Consider the following 18,126-nt stretch of genomic DNA (forward strand, 5'->3'; position numbering starts at 1 on the left):
CCTAAGGCCACGGCCGTCCGCCCCCGCTCGGCCCGGCTGCGCGCTGCTCCCCGCTCGGCTGCCCTCGCCCCCCCGGAGGGGGGGGCTACCCCTGCCCACCGGTCCCTTCCCGCTCCAGGCCTCAGTTTCCCCGTGGATCACGTGGTCATGATGGTAACCTAGTAGCATTCCGGAGACTTAATGTTTATTGAGCGCTTACTGTGTTCCAAGTCCCCCCCCCCCCCCCCCCCCCCCGGCTGAGGCTTTCCCCACCCGACTTCGTTTTATTTAGTCCTCCCGACTTCATTAATATCCCCATTTTGCAGATGAAGCCTGGAGAGATTGAGCGCCTTGCCCAAGGTCACAAAGCTCTAAATGTGAAAGCCAAATGTTCCAAGCCTGTGATTCCAGGAGTTATAGGAGGCTGTCTTCCAGGAGAGCAAGGCTAGGGCCAGCTGGGAACTCATAGGTTTCAGCTGGAGGAATTTTCCTAGTCAGAGCTTGCTAACTCCCTTATCAAGGTGTCCATGAGAATGAGCTCCCCAGCACGGGGGTATTCAAGCAGCGTCCTAACACAACCAGTGGTGGCTCTCTGAGGTCCCTTCCAGCCCTGATTTTTTTTTTTAAGATTTTATTTATTTATTTGAGAGAGAGAGAATGAAAGAGAGCACGAGAGGGAGGAGGGTCAGAGGGAGAAGCAGACTCCCAGCTGAGCAGGGAGCCCGATGCGGGACTCGATCCCAGGACTCCAGGACCGTGACCTGAGCCGAAGGCAGTCGCTCAACCAACTGAGCCACCCAGGTGCCCCCCTTCCAGCCCTGATCTTTAGGATCCCTGGCTATGCACAGTGGCACTGCCCTCCAGAGGATGCACCTTCCATCCTGGGCTGTCTTGGGCATTGGGGGTGGGGCGGGGTGGAGGTCTATGTGGATGGGTGGGGACCAGGAAAAGATGGGAGCCTCCTCCTTGGAAGCCCCTGTGGTTGGAGGGATCTCCTGCATCCATGGTCACAGAATCACTGAACCTTGGGCTCCGGCTCTGGGCCTGTACATTCCAGCCTCCCGTGTTAAGAATCTGCTCCAGCCATATGGATCTCACTTTTTACCTAATTGCTGCTCACACTTTAGTTGTCAGCGCAGAGCAAGTTCTACTTTCTCAGCGCCCACTATTTGTCCTTTGGAATACCCATCACAGTGGTAATAATGTGCTCAATGTCCTTGCCATCCCGGTCAGATCAGATCACCCCTCAAGGGTGGAGCTATATGGGCCTTGCTTACCTCTCTGCCACCTGCCAGTCAGTCGCCTCCCTTGATGGACTGGGCCAGGAAGATGCACTGGGATCAGAGCTCAGCCTAGGTCAGAACAGGCTCAGTTAAGTCCTGTCGGGGGAACTTGGGGTGAGGGTGGGTGTCGCCAGAGAGATACCCTGGTGGGGGCTCAAGTTCACTGCTTAAGGTGGTGACAGACCGGGCAACTGACAGTGCCCATCCAATGACATGGGCACTGACAGAGGTGACCTGCGGCTGGGGGTCCTGCCACCCCTCTGAGACTGGACTCTAGCAACCTGAGCTCTAAGCCTCTGCACCTTCCTCCACCCCTACCCCTTCCCTACCCACCATGTGCGTGGGTCTGCCCACAGATGGCTGTCCCCTGCTAATCCCAGCCACCTGTGGGGAGGAGAGCACGAACGAGGGGGTGAACAAGGAGGGAGGGTTTCTCTAAGACTCTCTCCCTCTCTAAGTCCTGGGAGCCAGGGCTTGGACAGAGACACTATTAACACAAAATTTGCAAACATGGCTTCTAAAAATAGCTCCGGCTGGCAAGGCCCACCTGGCACCAGCTGCACCTTTGCGGCTGCTGGCCCGCTCCCCTCGGAACACCGCCTCAGTGTGTCAGCAAGCATGTCACTCTGCCCTCCCCCACCCGTCGTGAGGGCGGTCACGGCTCTGGGTCCAATCCTGGGGAGAGAGACCCAGTGAGATGAGGCCTGTCCCATTCTGAAGGGGGTGGGGATGGGCAGGCAGAGGGAGAAGACAGTCTTGCCTATAAGAGGGGCGGGGGAGACAGTGCTGCCCATAGGGAGATCCCCCAATTGGGGAGGTGGGTGGTAGGGTACGTATGTACAGAAGGCCAAAGCAGCATTTCAACTCCTGCAAGTGAAGATAGACGAATCAGAGTAAAAAATACCAAGAAGAAAGAAAACACAAGGGAGAAGGGCAGGCCAGGAGAGTGGTCCCATGGTCACCATGAACCCAGATGGCGTGAGCACATGGTCACCCCCAGCAAATCCTCAGGACCAGAGCACCAAGAAGCTACCTGAGAACTCCTCTTGTCCAACCCTTTCATCGAACAAATGAAGAGGCTGAGGCTCGGCCTGGTGATGTGACTTGCCCCGGATTCCTCAGCAAGTCAGTGGCAAGACTGGGCTAAAACTCGGGTCTACTGACCTGATGCCCTTTTCAAAGGCCTGCCTCTTTGCTGGCTGATGGAATGACTGTCATTAATAATGAGTCTCAAAATGCCCCTTTTCCATTGTTGGCATATTTAGAAAAGATTTACCGAGCAACCTATTGTGTGCCCAACACTGGGTACACAATGGTAAACTGGACAGGTAGGCCCTGATTTCTAGTAAATTCTATTCCAGTCTAATGGCAAGAACCGTTCAGGTATGAACAGAAGTCTGCATTTAAGGTGCTTTCATGTAAACTCACAAAACAGAAAACATATTGTGTTCTCCAGGTTGTAGCTGAGCAAACTGAGGCTCAGGCAGTTAATAACTTGCCTGAGGTCACCCAGTAGAGTTGAGACTGGAGCTTCCCTATGTTGCCTCAGGAGGCCATGGGTTCCTTCTAAATCAGTGGGGATAACTTGAAGGAGGCCAGTTGCTCACTCCTGGAAGCCTCCTGTTCTGAACACCCCCACGGATGAGAGCTAAGAGGGCACTGGGAGGCCCATGACCAGAAACACCAGATCACCCTGTCATGTTTTGCTTTTGATTGGATTCAGTGGCATCCCCTGGACACATGACATAGGTAGATCCTGGCCCTCACAGAGGTGTGGGAAGCCTGGCTGCTCCCTACTGGGTAGCTTCTACCCTGATATCCCTAGCACTCCCCATGGACCCATCCAACCGCATACGGATGCTCACTCCTGCAATGGGAAAGTAAAGCAAGAGCTGTAATTTTCCTGGCCTTCACACAGGCCCCATTCAGGGTTCATAGCAGGGAGGGGTCACCTCCTTCCAAGGAGTCCTGGCTGTGCTGGGTCCCTCACAACAGCCCCTGGGCATTGCCCCCCTGTAGCCTCTAGATCCCCACGCTCACCCGGGGCATGGACCTGGCTACCATTTCTTCCTCTTTTGATGACACAGTGAATTCTACTCTGTGATGGGCTCATTCCAGGTGAGTTTATCTGGGGCCCGCACGTTCACTCCAGCCATTTCCCCCATACCCACGGGGGTGCCTCATCACATCTACATCTTTCCACTTGCTGCCCAGAACTTTCCATGATGCAATGCTTGCCTTGAGTCCCCATTTATCACACACCTTGTGGGCTGACAGGGCTCTGACCGTGGGCCCAGGGAATAAACTGGCTGTTCTACTCTGCCCGCAGACTCTGAGATCCATCTGGAATAGAGAGGCATCCCCTGCCTCAGCCAGCCTGCTACCCGCACAGTGCCTTCTGATGAGAACGGCCGCTTTGGACCCATAAATTGCCAGCTTTGAATTAAATGCCCCTTCCACCCTAGCCACACTTGAGGTAAAGGCGCCCATCTCTAGAATAGATCTAAGGGAGACTAAGTGCTCTAAGAGGTGGCCTGGCTCAGGTATACTGCCCCCAAGGGGGACTCCAGGGTAAGTAGAGGCAAATCCAATCTGAAGGCACTAAGGATATTCACAGCCCTGCCTTCCCTGCCCAACATTTTCTTGTGGTGAAACAACTATGCTACCCCCACCCCCTTTCAAAGAAGCAATGTGGGCAAGTGTTTGCACTGGGGAGGCCACCGATGAGACAAGAGGTAGGGAGAGCACCAGCTCACAGCTTCCCTGGAGCCCCAAGGTGGTCTCTGGGAAGAGTCTGTCTAGTGAGGTGATCAGCTCACCGGTGATGAATAGCTCAGTCTGTCTGAATGCTCCCTCCAGGGGTCTGGCCTGGGACCTGCCATGGCAATGGGTGGATGAGTGGAGGAGGATGGAGTGTTGGAGCTGCATTGGTGTCTGAGCCCTCCCCAGTTCCAGGCCATGTAGTTCCCCCCCTCCCACCGCTGACCCACCCCCACACCCCCAGAGAAGGAATCCTAAAATGGCCTGAGAGAGCCTGTGGTCCTTGCAACCAAAATGCTTATCTCGGTAATAGATTCTGTTTCTTAGGGGGCTTACATGGGAGGCCTAGAGGGTGGGCAGAAAAGAGTACAGACGAGTGGGAGGCTGAGTCATGGGACCAGGAGGGCCTAAGTTGGGAGCTGGGGCTGCCAGGCCAGCAGAACTGCAGGTTAGACCCTGATATCAAAAAGGCTGTGTCGCCTGAGAAGTCCTCTTGCCATCCCCCATCTCGCCACAGTACCTCAATGGGTCTCTATTCCTTGCAACCCGAGCAGCCCAGACTTACCGCTGGACTCCTGCAAAAACCCTTAGGCTGGAAGGGCGAAGCCCCAACCATGCCATCGATTGCCAGGTGACCCAGATAACTCACTTGGCCTCTCCCAAACTCAATTTTCCCATCTGGAAATTGGGGAGACCAATTCCAGTTTCTCCAAATCCTCCCACAAGACACGAAGTTGGCAGGGGGCAGGGGTTGTGTGAATAAAATGAGATCACAAATTGGAAACCACACCGAGACTCAGCATCCAATTACACGTGATTCATCATTTATGACCTCACCCACATGAAAACACCAAATGGCAAATCCTCGCCTTCTTCCCTCACTCAGGTTAGCGGATGATCCAGTCATTTGGTCAATGGATACAGATAAAGCCCCAGTTGGGAGCCTGGCACAATTTGGGTCTTGAGAGGCAAAAACAAACAAACAAACAAACAAAAAACACCCCGCATAGCCCTCTGAGGGCTCACAGTCTTTCTGGAAGGTGAGGTTCACACAAACCCTAATCACCACCATTTTGGGGAGCACCCTCTGCCCGCATTGAGCAGTGTGCTCTGTACATGATGTCTCATTGAACAGATCACCCGGTCAGGTGGGTGATATTAACCACCATCCACAAAAGGGGAACCTGAGATTCAGGGCGGCTGCTGGGGAGGCTGGTCCAATACCATATCATTAATGGAAGTGAAGCATCCACACCGTGGTCCTTGCAGTTTCCCTGGCTGCCTGTGGATGCTGTTTTAGAGGGGTCTGCGTGCAGCGGGAGGTGTTGCCCATCGTGACCCCATGAAGCCTGCTCTGGCCTGGCCCGGTGCTGGGTACTGGCAGCCACAGCAGAACTTTGAGCTTTTACTGAAAAACAGTGGTCTGGCCAGAACTGCATGTCAACCCCACATCTCCTGGTGCTCCCTCCCAGTATACCCACCCCTACCCCGGCACATGTGACCCCTCGCTAGTGAGAACTGCAGCTCCTGGGTGTGAATGCAGCTGGCTCCTCAGAAAGACTGGGTGCTCTATGTTTGACAGGGTACAGAGAACGAATCCCCCTCACCTTTGACCCTCCATGGGGTCAAGCCCCGGGTCTAAGAGATTGGGTCTTAGCAACAGGGGCCCCGGGTGAGCCCAGGATGTCTGCAGGAGTCACACAGCTGCCATTTACCGTGGTTAAATGTGTGTGCCGAACGCTGTGCTGGGTCCTTGCCCTGCACTGTCTTATTTAATCTGCACATGAAATGTTATCGCCATCCAATTTTACAGACGAGGATATGGAGGCTTAGAGAAGTTTAGTGACTTGCCCAAGATCACACAACTAGTAAATGATGGAGCCAGGCCTCGATCTTGTCCCCTGACTCTCTACATCCAACAGCAGCCTTTTGGGTAAAGATCAAGTTTTCCCTCTGGCATTTAAAACTTTTAGCAGGATGACCTCAAAACCATCAACAAGAAGGGTCACCCGCCCCACTGTCCCCACGCAGGCCTGCTCCTTCCCGAAACACCTGTTCATACCCATCACCACCTGGAGCCCTCCTCTTTCCAAGGAACTCTAGCACATAAAGGATGGGGGGGAATGGAGGCCGAGGAGAGTTAGGAGGGGAGGGAAGGGAGCAAGGGGTCTCCGAAAACAAGAAAGGTGGGACACTCGGACACAGGAAGAGAGGCCGGCATCTCCTCAGGCCCCGCGGGTTTCTTTCTGCCCTTCTGCATGCCGCTTGGGCAGACAGACACTCGGTGCAGTCGGTTGACCGAGAGCCACAGACTGTGCATGTTACCCTGGGCAAAGCGCAGTCCCTCGGAGCCCCGCCCCGCCCCACCCCTCCCGAGAAGGAGTGGGCTCCGCAGGCCTCGCCAGTTCCCACGCTCTGCCCCTCCTGAATGGCAGCTGCCGGGCCGTCACCCACCCTGCTCGTGCTCCTGCCACGGGTGCTCCCTCGCTCCGGACAGGACAGTGGCCCTGACCGACAGACACCCCCGTCACCCACACAACACACCAGTTCTCTGGAAGCAGGGAGGGGTCCAGCCTAGTGGGTGCTACGCCCGTGGGAAGGGTCTCAAGAGCAGCGGAATGAGGGGCGGGACCCCTGGGTTCTGGTTCCACTCTGCCTACTGATGCCAGGCAGACTGGGTCTCTTCTCCCAGCCTCTCCCCAGCTGCGAAGTGGGGGTGGGGGTGGGGGGAGTCTCTCAGCGCGCTTCCGCTTCCGGTCCTGACAAGGAAGGAGTTAGCGGCCGCAGAGGAATCCCAGGCTTGGACGGGGGTGGCTGGGGGGCAGGCCTCACAGCCCTTGGGCAGCAGGACCTCGGGCACCCGCTGCTCTTTCTGCCGGGGCGGCTGCTGGGACTGGCGGAGCACCATGGAGAGGAGGGAAGGCCAGGGCCGCGATGCCGATGCCGGGGCCGAGGGGATGGGGATGGCAAGGGAAGAGACTGACGGGAGAAGGCTGAGCGGGAGGATGGAGAACACGCTGGTCAGACAGGTGGGTTAGGAGGTGGGACAGGGGCCGCATCAGGTCCCCAGCTGCACGCCGGGACAGGAGGCACCAAGGGTGGAGTGCAGGTGGAGCCAGGGCTTGCTATTGTTCATCAGAAAAAATGGGGGAGCCCCCAAGTGTGGGAGCGTTAGGGACCTCCTGATGTCTCTCCTGAACTCTTCTGGTACAAAACTGTAAAATCACACTGACATCGACCAAGTAAAAGCGATATGCATAGAGGAAAGCCTGGAAGGACCTCTTGTCAGGGAGGGAGGGAACACAATGGGGAGAAGTTACACCAGACACCAATTTTATATGGAACCACATGTTCTTAAGCGGGAGAGCAGGTACACAGGTGTTGACATTATTCCTATACTGTTTCCTACGTTGACATGTTTTATTAAGAAAAAATCCCCGTAGGGGAACTTGCTGAGGTCTCAACAGTGGTTCTGTGGGAGAATGGGATTATCGCAATTGTGACTATCTTCTTTTCACTTCTGGTATTTTCCAAATGTTCTACATGGAGCAGATATGGAAAAAATAACTAAACCCTTTAAAATAAACTCTTCCTGCTAGGACCATAGTTTTTGTCTTCAGTGCAAATTAAACACAACTGTCTGAGCCACCTCAACCTCAAACCCTTTCCCTCATCAGTTCACAGGCTCAGTAAGCCAGCAGCACCCCTCCACATTCTCCCTCCCCACCCTTCAGTCCATGCCTCTCCAAGGCTCGGCTTCCAGCCCTCTTAGTTCCTGGAGCCCAGTAACGCTCTAGGTAGAGAGGAAAGATTATTAGGTTTATAATAAGAAAAGGGTTTGAGACTTTACTGGTGTGGGCACTTGACCACTCTAAATCTTAGTTTCCCTATTTGTAAAATGACCCAAGATTTTTGTGAGGACCCAGTGAGATAATACATATAAAGCATTCAGCATTAATTAACAGTGCCTGGAGCATAGGAAGTATTCAATAAATTCATTTTCATCATCATTGATGACTGCCTACCGCTTCCTCTAGGAAGCCTTCTTGACTTGATGAAAGAAATATTTCAGTTTCAAGGGGGCACCAAGCTGGCCTTTTCCTCCTGGCAAAAAATCTGGATCCTAGTTTCAGCTCTGTCAGTAGCTATGTGACAATGGGCAAGTTCTTCCCTTTCTGGATGCCTTAGTTTCCTCATCTGCAAAATGGTAGGCTTAGACTTCCTGTTCCAATAGTCTATGCCTAGGGTTACCATATAAACTAGGATGTTTTTGAGAGAGAAAAGGGCAATATCAATAATCATTTCAGGATGACAGCTTTAAGGCAGAACAATCCCTGGCACACTGGGAAGTCCGGTCATTCCACCCTTAACAGATCCACTATCTCCTTGCCCACCAGTATGGTAGGCAAAATAATGCTCCCCCTCCCAAAGATGGCCACTTCCAAATCCCTGGGAACCTGAGGATATGTTAGATCACAGGGCAAAAGGAATTAAGGTTGTAGATCAACTGACCTTGAGATGGGTCATCTGGATGATCTGGGTGAGCCCAATGTAATCTCAAGGATCCTAATAAATTAAAGAGGGAAAGAAAAGAGGGAGTGCCAGAGTGACAGAATGTAAGAAAGGCTTGACCAGTCATTGCTAGCGTTGAAGATGGATCCAAGGAATGCGGGCAGCCTCGAGATGCTAGAAAAGGTAAGAAAATGGATTTTCCTCTAGAGCCTCCAGAAAGGGATACAGACCTGCTGATGCCTTGATTTTAGCCCAGTGAGACCCATTTTGAACTTCTGACATCCAGAACTGTGAGACAATAAATGTGGTGTTCTCAGCCACTAAGTTTGTGGTGATTTGTTATAGCAGTAATACACCTAGTGTGGTTCAGTGGGTCCCTTTGGCTGGCTATTCCGTGAATGCTGTCCTTGGAGCATAAGAGAAGTAATCTAAGCACCAGCAGAGCTGGATTCTAGTCCCTGCTCTGATATTAACTCACCCTGGGCCCTTGAACAGGTCAGGTAACTCCTCTTGGGCCTCGGTTTTCTCTGTAAAGTGGGGGATTACAATCCCTGCCTCATCTGTCTTGGTGTGGGGGGGAGGTTGTCCCACATTCAGTGACTTATTCTATGCTCAGCTCTATGCTGTAGGCTACAGCACAAAGATGAACTAGACCTAGTCCAAACCCCATCCCTGCTCTTGAGATGGGTAAAGAGACAGACGTGTAAGCAGGTAATCAAAATGCAATGTGGTGAACATTGTGAACAATGTGATGAAGAGAGATTATTATGAGTGCACACTGAGAAATATATAGGCCCACCTGCTGGGAGTGGGGGTGGGAGGACGGTCAGGGCAGGCTTCCTAGAAAAGGTGATGCCAGAGCTGGGTCTTAAAGGACGAGGAGGAGAAACCAGGCAAAGCAGACAAGGACAGGGAAAAAGGAAGAAAGAACAATCTGGACAGAGAAAACAGCAGAGAAGCAAGCCCCCAGAGATGTGAGTCAGCACGGCACGGGGGACAGAGGTACGAGCAGCTTGGTGGTGTTGACTTGGAAAGCCTGAGTGTAAATGGGATGCTATGAGGGAGGATTAAGTGGAATGACGACGGGTGAAGGCGTGACGTGAGCACAAGGTTGCATTATCAGTCTGTGTGTCTTCCAGACTGGTGCTGGGTCAGGAGACGATCTGTAACAAACAATTCCTCTTGACCTGGCTTGAGTGATCTCTTCTGGTTGTCTCATCCTCACATTCCCCCCAGACATGTGCCAAAGGCCTGGGAGCTGCCCCAGCCTACTCGGGCGTGGGGTGGGGGACGGGGCCGTGCAAAATTACAGCCACTGAAAGAGGCCGGCGTGACCTCAGGAGCTGGGTTTCATCATTCTGAAATCATGCTCTGGGCCTTAGTCAGAGGCAAAGAGGTGGGGAGGAAGGGTGGGAAAGCAGAGCGGGTGGCAGCAGGCTTGGGCGAGGTGCCGGGGCTGAAGGAGAAAGCAGCGGGAACCAGCGGGGGGTGAGACTCTTGGATTATCTCCATCATGCTGTGTGACCTCAGGCCAGATCCTTGTCCACGCTGGGTCTCTCTGGGCAGGATGGGTCCTTGGTGCTCTTCCCAAGGCCTGTCCCCACTGGAGCCTCCTTGTGGATGTGGCTCTTTGTGGATGAGTTGGAGCCTGTCCCAGGCCTGTTGGGGTTTGGGGCAGGGCTGGGGCAGGGCTCCAGCAGGAGGCTGCTCAGTAGCATCCACATTTCCAGCAGAGCCATGCCTTTGTGAAACACAGGGAGCTAACTGGCTTCCATCAGGGCCAAACCTATGGAGATGTCTCTAAGCTTTGGGTTACCTAGCTCACACTACCCGGATGTGCTTCTCATTTGCATTCCGCATCCTTGTCCAGTTCTTTAAGCAGTAGCTTCTGGCCAAGGCGGAGTATCTTAATTTGCTAGGGCTACTGTTACTAAGTCCGGCAGACTGAATAGCTCAAACAACAGAAATGTCTTTTCTCACAATTCTGGGGGCTAGAAGTCCAAGATCAAAGTGTTGGCTGGGTTGGTTTCTTTTGAGGCATCTCTTTGGTTTGTATGTACGTGGCCACCTTCTCGCTGTGGCTTCTCACAGTCTCTCCTCTCTCTGTCTGTGTCCTAATCTCCTCATAGAAGACCACCAGTCATATTGGATTAGGCCTACCCTGTGATTTCACTGAACTCAATTACCTCTTTAAAGACCCTATCTCCAAATACAATCACATTCTGAGGTACTGAGGGGTAGGACTTCAACATACGAATTTTGAGGGGGACACAATTCAGGGCATAACACTGGGCTTTGGAATTGCTAGTGGAGCTTTTCTAAATACAGATGTCTGGGCCCGTCTCCCGAGACTCTGAGTGTAAACGCCATGAAGGCGGGCCAGAGGCTTTGCCCCTTGCTGTATGCCGACTGCCTAGAACTGTGTCCAGCGCGTGGCATATACGCAAAAATATTTGTGGAATGAAAGGATGATTTAATAAACTTGGGACGGGGCCCACAGGTTCGTCATATACAAAGTTCCATAGTTGATCCTGATTCATCTAGGGGTGAAAGCCCCTGAGAGATGATTGGGTTTCATCTTCCCTGTTGCTGAAGGGGAAGCCTAAGGTTCAGTCAGGAGTGATCGCTTCGGCAGCACATATACTAAGGTTGGAACAATACAGAGATTAGCATGGCCCCTGCCCAAGGATGACATGCTAAGGTTCAGTAAGGAAAAGAAATACCAGGCCCCGCACTCCACAAAGAATGTGGGCTCGCTGGGTCTGCCCCAGCGCCTCTCCAGGACACCCAGGACTAAAGGGAAAAGGGAAGGATGGACCTGATACTGCCTTTTGTACCTCTTTATCCAGCTATTCGTCTATATTCTTTATACTATCCTTTATACTAAACTGGTAAACAGAAGTAAATGCTCCTCTGAGTTCTGTGAGCTGCTCTACCAAATAATTGAACCCGAGGAAGAGGTTGTGGGAACCTCCAATTTATAACCAATTGGTCAGAAGCACAGGTGGGGGCCGGCTTGTAGGACGGCCCCCTAACCCATGGCATCTGATACTATCTCCAGGTAGGCAGCATCAGAACTGACTTAATGGCTTGGTGGTGTTGGAAAATACACATTGGACCTGCCTTCAGCACCCTTCACATATGGCCCCTGCCAACCCCCAGCCTCACCCACACTCACCCCTGCCCAGCCTGGGTTTTAAGCCACATGAAATCCAGCACCATTCCCTGATCCTGTCATGCCGCTTATCCTCCCATCTTAGTGTGGGCTTCCCGGAATGCCTTTCCCCACCTTCTTGCCTAGGAAATGTCTCCTTGAGCTGCACTGGAGCTCGAGGCCTTCTCTGACTGCCCAGGCTTGGGGTAGAGGGGGCATCTCCTGGGCTTCTAGAGTCCTCCGTGCTGCCCTCATATCCTATGCTGATCACCCTGGGGGCAAATGCCCATTCTGGTGCAACCTCCACCAGACTGGGAGCACCTGAGTGCAGGGCCGAGTTGGTAAGTAGTATCTGTGTCCTGATGCCTTGCACAAGCAAGGCCCTGAGTTCAAGTCCTCAGCGAGGTTTCAGGGACTGAAGAGTGTTTGCTGAGGGGAAGAACAAAGGTAGCCAAAGGAGGGATACGAGAAGCTCCAAAACAGGGTCTCAGTGCCCGCACATAACCATTAGTAGCTGAACTGGACCTGCTTTTGCAGCTCCTGACCTTACCTTGCCTCCTCCCCCGGCCCTCATGCCCCAGCTCCACTGCCCAGGGAGCATCTCTGAGCAGCCCGTGAGCTCTTCGAGCTGGCCAGTGCAGAGCAGAGGCGGGGAAGCAGAATCTTAGCCTCAGGTGGAGAACTCAGGCCGGCAGGGCTGGCCAGGAAGTTCAGAGAGGTGAGAGGGCAGTGGTCCCAAGGAGAAGAGACTGGAAAATACGAGTAATGGGAAAAGAAGGAGAGGAGGTGGGGAGGAAGACAGCTGAGAGGCCAGAGACTCGATTTCTGTTCTCAGCACTGTTGTTCGGCCTCAGAGATGCTCCCCTGATCTGACCTTTCAGCAAGATCCTGCCTCTCTGGGCCTCAGGTTCTTCAACTGAAAACGGGGGCAGGCAGGCTGGACTAGATGGTCATTAATGTCTTCTCTAACCTTGGCCAAGAAAATCTGAGAAAAGCGTGGCTGCCTTAAAGGTACTATTTGAGAGGACTGTCTCTAGGCTGGCACACAAACCTCGGGGGCTCACCTCTAGCCAGGCATTGGGGGAACGTGTCTCTGGGCCTGAAAAGAACTGGAAGCAGCCTCTCCACGCCTCCTGCGCTGGATTTGGCCCGCAGTTCTGGCAGGCCCAGTGCGGCCCTGAGCTCTAATGAGGCTGGCCACCTGGGGAGCCATAGAAACTCAGCCTGGCCTATTTTGTGGTGAAGCCATGGTCACTTCTCTGCCTAACCCTGAGGTGATGCTTCTGAATGTGGCCTGGGGGCTGGCAGCACCCTTCATGGGCCACCTGGGACACTAAGGAGTACATCTGGTTGGGCGGGGACTGAAGGAAGCTCCAAGCTGCTGGGGCCCAGGGACCAGGTCTCGGGCCATGTGGACAACCTTTGTTGGCCCCACACCCCCTGGGTACCGCCCCCAGGACAGGGCCTGCTGTCCTGGGCCCTTGCCTGCCACTATTCCCTGAGCCGTGATTTCTGATTCAATTGGTGAAGACAGGCCTCCTGGGATGAGCCAGTTGGCCCCTCTCTGTTATTTGCTTCTCAAAGTTGGAAAAACTACGTTGTGCACCTGGCAGTACTTGCTGCTGCTGGTTTTTCTTTTTTTAAGAAACAGAAAGTAACCCCTGTACTTACTGCAACCAAATCCATTTTATTGGCCTTCTGCATCTCCCACTGCAATAATAATAACCCGTTATATTTGATGAGTCTTTTACGGTTTACAAAGCACTTTCTTATGCATTCTCCCTTTTGGCCCATGCAACAGTTTTGGGAAAGAGGGCTGGGATTATTATCCCTGATTACAGGTGAAGAAAGAGCCTCAGACAGGAAGATCAGCTGCCCGAGGTCACACAGCAAGATGGAGCTAAAGCAAAGAACCTGGGTCCTCTGACTCAAGTCTTTGATTCTTTCCCCAGCACCACATACCCCTCATGCCACTTGAATGCCCAGGGTCTCAGACACCCTCTTCCAGAAACAAGGGCAAAGGGCTTAGCTGTCCCCACCCTGCTCTTATTTCTGAACTTCTTCCCTTGTGAAATTAACCATTACTCACCTCCCCCAACCTGTCACCTCCAAGTCAAGGACTCTCACATCTGTGCTCTCCTCTGAGACCTGAGTTTCAGATCCTACCCTGCCTCTCCCGGTCTCTCTAATGTTCCCACCTGCCCCTCACTCACCCAGCTTAGAAAACTCAGCTTTACCGTAGTTTCATGTCTCTTTCACCTTCTAAATCCAATTGGCATGGGTATTTTACTTAATTATTAATTCGTTCATGCATCCAGGAAGTACTAATATATGCTAAACTTTATAGTCTATTCTGCATCTCGTTGTTACATTATATTTAGTCTTGTGTGTCTGGCTTCTATCCCTTAGTATAATGTTTATTGGGTTCATCCATGTCGTAGCATATATCAATACTTTGTCCTTTTTATTGCTGAATAATATTCCATTGTAGAGATATACCACTTTTATTTAACTGTTCATCAGTTGACGGATACTTGAGTTGTTTCTACTTTTTGGCTGTTATGAATAATGCTGCTATTAAAATTTGTGTACACGTTTTTATGTGGATGTATGCTTTATTTCCTTGGGGTATATACCTAGGAGTAGAATTTCTGGATCATATGGTAACTGTAAACTGCCAAACAGGCTTCCAAAATGGTTGCGCCGTTTTACATTCCCACCAGCAAGGTATGAGGGTTCCAATTTATCCATGTCCTCACTGACACATGGTATTGCCGATCTTTTTTATTATAGCCATTCCAGTGGGCATAAAGTGGTTTCTCATTGTAATTTTCATTTGAATTTCTCTAATGACTAATGATGCTGAATATTTTTTCATATGTTTTTTTGGACATTTGTACATTTTCTCTGGAGAAATGTCTGTTCCGATCCTCCGCCTGTTTTTCAGTTGGATTATTGTCTTTTTACTGTTGAGTTGTAAAAGTTCTTTATGTTGTCTGGATACGATTCCCTTATCAATCACATAAACGATTTGCAAATATTTTCTCCCATTTGGTAGGAGGTCTTTTCATTTCCTGAGGGTGTCCTTTAAAGTCCAATTTACCTACCTTTCCTTTTGTCACTTATGCTTTTGGTGTTTAAGAAGGCCTGGTCTAATCCATGATCACAAAGATTTACCCCTGTCTTCTTTTAAAGAGTTTTATAGCTTTAGTTATTACATATAGGTCTATGGTCCATTTTGAGTTAAACATTTTTATTAAAAAAATTTTTTTTGATTGTGGTAAAATATCTGTAACATAAAATGTACCATCCTACCATTTTGAAGTGTACCGTTCAGTAGTGTTAAGTACATTCATGTTGTGCAACCAATCTCCAGAACTTTTCATCTTGTGAAACTGAAACTCTATACTCACTAAAGAATTCCCCTTTCCCCCTACCTCTAGCCCCTGTTGAGTTAATTTTTATATGCAATGTAAGAAAGAGGCCTACCTTCATTCCTTTGCATGTGGATATCTAGCTGTTCCAACACCATTTGTGGAAAAGATTATTCTTTTCCCATGAATTGTCTTGGCACCCTTGCAAACATCAATTGACCATAAATATAAGGGTTTAGTTCTGGACTATCAATTCTGTTCCACTGAGCTATATGTCTGTCCTTATGCCAGTATCAGACTGTCCTGATTACTCTATCTTTGTAGTAAGTTTTTTTAAAAGATTTATTTGAGAGAGAGAGAGACAACACATGCACGTGGGGGTGGGGGAGGGGCAGAGGGAGAGGGAGAGAAAGAATCTCAAGCAGACTCCTTGGTGAGCATGGAGCTCGACACGGGGCTGGATCCCACAACCCTGAGATCATGACCTGAGCTGAAATCAAGAGCTGGACACTCAACCAACTGAGTCACTCAGGTGCCCCTCTTTGTAGTTAAAAAAAAAAAAAAAAAAAAGCCAGCTTGGATTTCTTTTTTTTAATAAATTTTTTTAAAGACTTTTTTTTTAAAGAGAGCACACAAGCAGGGGGAGCAGCAGAAGGAGAGGGAGAAGCAGACTCCCCACCAAGCACGGAGCCCAACATGGGGCTCAATCCCAGCACCCCGGGATCATGACCTGAGCTGAAGGCAGATGCTTGACTGACTGAGCCACCCAGGCGCCCCGCCAGCTTGGATTTTGATAGAGATTGCATTACATCTGTAGATCAATGTAGGGAGTATTGCCATCTTAACAATATTAAGTTTTTTGATTCATGAACATGGAACATCTATTTATTTAGGTCTTCTTTCTTTCAACAATATCTTGTGGGTTTCAGAATATAAGTTTTGCGTGTCTTTTGTTAAATTTATTCCTGTTCTTTGTGATACTATTCCAAATGAAATTTTCTAATTTCTTTTTTTTTTTAAAGATTTTATTTATTTGAGAGAGAGAGAGCAAGAGCATAAGCGTGGTGGAGGGGCAGAGGGAGAAGCAGATTCCCTGCTGAGCCGGGAGCCCAATGTAGGGCTTGATCCCAGAACCCTGGGATTATGACCTGATCTGAAGGCAGACACTTAACCAACTGAGCCACCCAGGCACCCCTAATTTCCTTTTTAGATTGTTCATTGCCAATCTGTGGAATAGAATTGGTTTTTGTATATCGATCTTTATCCTGAAATCTTGCTAAACTTGTTTATTAGGTCTATTTTATTATTATTTATTATTATTATTTATTAGGTTTTTTAGTGGATTCCTTAGGATTTTCTACATAGGAGATCATGTTACATGAATATAAAGCTTATTTTACTTCTTCCTTTCCTTGCGTCTCTTTTATTGCTTTTTCTTGCCTAATTGCCTTAGCTAGAACTTCCAGCACAATGTTAAGCAGAAGTGGTGAGAGTAAGACATCCTTGTATAGGAAAAGCTTTCAGTCTTTCACCATTAAGTGTGATGTTAGCTGTGGGTTTTCATAGATACCTTTTATCAAGTTGAGGAAGTTCCCTTCTATTCTTTTTTTTAGTTTTTTAAATCAAGAAACAGTGTTGGACTTTGTCAAATGCTTTTTCTGACTCTGTGAGATGATCATGTGGTTTATGTCTCTTATCGATAAGGTATGTTACATTAACTGATTTTCAGATGTTAAACGAATCTTACATTCTCACTTGGTCAGAGTGAATAATCCTTTTTATATGTTGCTGGATTCAGTTTGGTAGTATTTTGTTGAGGAATTTTGCATCTGTATTCATGAGAGATATTTGTAGTTTTCTTGTGATGTCTGTCTGGTTTCTAGTGTCAGAGTAACAATGACCTCACAGAATGAGTTGAGAAGTGTTTTCTCCTAATTTTTGAAAGAGTTTGTGAAGAATTAGTATTAAATCTTCCTTAAATGTTTGGTAGAGTTCATTCCTTTTTATTGCTGAATTGTATTCTATTATATGGATATCAATTTGTTTATCCATTACCTCTTGATATCTGGGTTGTTTCCAGTTTTGAAATAAAGCTGCCATGGACATTAGTGTATAAATCTTTCTATGGATATGTGTTTTCATTTTCTTGGGTAAATATTTACAAGTGGAATTGCTGGGTCATTTGTTAGATGCATGTTAACTTCATGAGAAAATTCCAGAATAATTTTCAAAGTGGTTGCATCACTACACTTTACACTCCCACCAGCAATGTATTTTGCTTACTCCACTATCCTTACCACATAAGATGTGACCAGTCTTTTTGATTTTAGCCATTCTAGTGGGCATGTTGTGACATCTCAATATTTTAATTTACATTTTGCTGATGAATAATGATTTTAACATATGTTCATATCTTTTGCCCATTTTTTTAAATTGCATTTTAATTGGGTCTTCTTACTACTGAGCTGTAAGTGTTATGTACATATTCTAGATAGAAGTCCTTTGCCAAACATACAGACATAGATAAAGAATATTTACTTTCCTACTCATTTTCTTAATGGTGTCTTCTGAGACGCAGAAGCTTTAAACTTTAAGTTTTGGTGAATTCCGTTTTATTGATTTTTCTTTTATGATTATTGCCTTCTGGGTTCTAAGAAATCTTTGCCTATCCAAAGATCATGAACATAATCTTCCAGAAAAAATTTTTCATAGCCAATTCTTTTTAGCACTGTGTGTTGAACACACTTTTCTTTCCACATTAAATTGTTTTTGCTTTTTGGATAAAATCAGTTAAACACTATTTCTAGACTTACCATTCTGTCCCATTGACTTATCTTTCCTATCTTGTGCCAGTACCACAATGTCTTAATTACTGTAGCATTTTTGTAAGCCTAGAAATCAGGTAATGTAAATTCTTCACCTCTGTTTTATTTCAAGACTGCTTATTCTAGATCTTTTTTTTTTTTTAAAGATTTTATTTATTTATTTGAGAGACAGAGAATGAGAGACAGCATGAGAGGGAGGAGGGTCAGAGGGAGAAGCAGACTCCCTGCCGAGCAGGGAG

The 18,126-nt window shown here is 49.1% G+C and overlaps 1 protein-coding gene and 1 non-coding gene across 4 annotated transcripts in view; one reads left to right on the forward strand and one right to left on the reverse strand.

Moving 5' to 3' along the window:
- The window catches only part of POLD3 (DNA polymerase delta 3, accessory subunit), a 113,912-nt gene that overhangs the window by 28,537 nt on the left and 67,249 nt on the right, over positions 1–18,126 (reverse strand). The gene's annotated exons all lie outside the window — the stretch shown is intronic.
- LOC123858088 (U6 spliceosomal RNA) lies at positions 11,154–11,258 on the forward strand. The gene has a single exon (XR_006794046.1). It is a non-coding gene; the product is annotated as a U6 spliceosomal RNA (small nuclear RNA).

Source organism: Mirounga angustirostris, unplaced genomic scaffold, assembly GCF_029215605.1.
Source record: "Mirounga angustirostris isolate CCGP_5_RB_7025 unplaced genomic scaffold, mMirAng1.0.hap1 SCAF_13, whole genome shotgun sequence".
In the NCBI taxonomy this organism is placed as follows: Eukaryota; Metazoa; Chordata; class Mammalia; order Carnivora; family Phocidae; genus Mirounga; species Mirounga angustirostris.